The sequence below is a fragment of the Branchiostoma belcheri genome, unplaced genomic scaffold (assembly GCF_001625305.1).
Source record: "Branchiostoma belcheri isolate BF01 breed outbred unplaced genomic scaffold, Haploidv18h27 scaffold31, whole genome shotgun sequence".
In the NCBI taxonomy this organism is placed as follows: domain Eukaryota; kingdom Metazoa; phylum Chordata; class Leptocardii; order Amphioxiformes; family Branchiostomatidae; genus Branchiostoma; species Branchiostoma belcheri.
The window spans coordinates 2,787,338-2,788,886 of NW_017803921.1; the positions used below are offsets into that span (position 1 = coordinate 2,787,338).

General features: G+C 36.8%; 2 protein-coding genes across 5 annotated transcripts in view; one reads left to right on the plus strand and one right to left on the minus strand.

Annotated features, from left to right (window-relative positions):
- LOC109474567 (aladin-like) overlaps positions 1-1,549 on the minus strand; it is a 42,479-nt gene that overhangs the window by 17,700 nt on the left and 23,230 nt on the right. The gene's annotated exons all lie outside the window — the stretch shown is intronic.
- Positions 1-1,549, plus strand: part of LOC109474528 (eukaryotic translation initiation factor 4 gamma-like) — a 23,132-nt gene that overhangs the window by 4,447 nt on the left and 17,136 nt on the right. Inside the window, exon 1 of one of the 3 annotated variants that reach the window (XM_019774839.1) lies at positions 1,268-1,517. The exons of the other annotated variants lie outside the window; for them this stretch is intronic. The gene's annotated coding sequence lies outside the window, so the exon portion shown is untranslated. Of the gene's footprint in view, positions 1-1,267; positions 1,518-1,549 lie in introns of those variants that run through there. 3 annotated transcript variants of the gene reach the window in all.

Below are 1,549 nucleotides of genomic sequence, written 5' to 3' on the forward strand. Positions count from 1 at the left end.
CCCATTATACACTGATATGCGGAAATCCTTTATCAATTCCTTAGAGTTAGAGAAGAAATATACATACTTGTCAAAAGCAGAACTGTTCAAATATATTATGACATCCAAGCACTACGATGTAAATGAAAAGCTATGTAAATTTGTTCATACATGTTTCAAAAAGAGAGAGGAGATCATGTAGATAGATCCTGTAGTTAGAGACGTAGTACAGAAGTATAACACTTGTTACTTATATACCTGTACCTATAGTTATAGCACAGAAGTATAACACTGTTACTTCTATACCTGTACCTATAGTTATAGCACAGAAGTATAACACTTGTTTCTTCTATACCTGTACCTATAGTTATCCAGCTTAATGCATTTGGCCCATGTAGGGCGTGGATATGCAATAAAGTTCATTGTCATTGTCATTAATGATTCTCATGAAATAGCTATAATAAATGTCAAGTAAACCTTACTCACCAATTTGATATGTAATACAAGCAATAAGAAGGAATGAAATTCAAAATAACAAGTCAATTGTTGGTTATGATTCTAATATGAAGGAAATTGCAGCAATACATCTTAGAAACGATGTCTGCATTGCTGAATAGGGAAATTGTGATTATCAAATTGCTTGATGAATGTTGAAAAATATTCTCCTAATGGTCCCTTTGCAGCAATGTGTTATTATACATATAAAGGGTATTTCTGAACATCTGAGAAAGTATCAATCGTGATATCATATGATCATGCCTCCCAGGTCTAAATAGCAGCTAAGGCCATGTTGATTTGACTATTGATGCATGCCTGTGAAAAAAAAGTTTCTTTACAATTGGCCATACCATACTCTTTGTGTTTAGTCAACCTTCATGACCACATAGCTTTCATAATCGGAATTCGAAGGCAACTTCTTTTGCCAATTCTTTTTTTTGCTTGCATCAGTTTTGGGGTTCCAAGAGTTCTAATCCATTCAAGTATTGTTTGAAACATTGATTCGTAAAGCACATTTTTCTGATGATATAAGCCAAAAAGCCCTCTACCTGGTTGAAAATGGGGTACTAGTATTATTAGACATGGATGGTACACTAATGTGTTAGTAATAAGTACGGTCTTCCCCTTAGTCTACAGGAAAGTGGTAATTTGTCTGTCAGCCAGTGAGTCACACAAAGTGTTGAATCATTGCCAACCTCATTGCTAAGAAAAGAAAATGGCTACTGCTCTCACTGTTTCCTGTTGTTAGTAGTTTTGCTTTTTCCTAGAGTACTTTCTAAAGAAGTAACATTACACCTCTCAGCTGTCATCTTGTCATGTGGCAAGAGGTGCCCTTGAATACCCCTGAGTAGCCTCCAGTGTCTGTTAGAACTGGGCGGAGGATTCAAACCTGGCGCCACCTTACCGTTTGTTGTCAGACCGGTTTTACTGGTGCGTGATGACATCACAGGACACTGTCTTGTCCTCCATGTTTTTTCCAAGGTTTTAGAACTTTGTTGCGACAATTTCGCTTCTCACAGACGACCTTTCATCTCTTGAAGGTATGTATGGTTTGCTGAATGCCTCAAATACC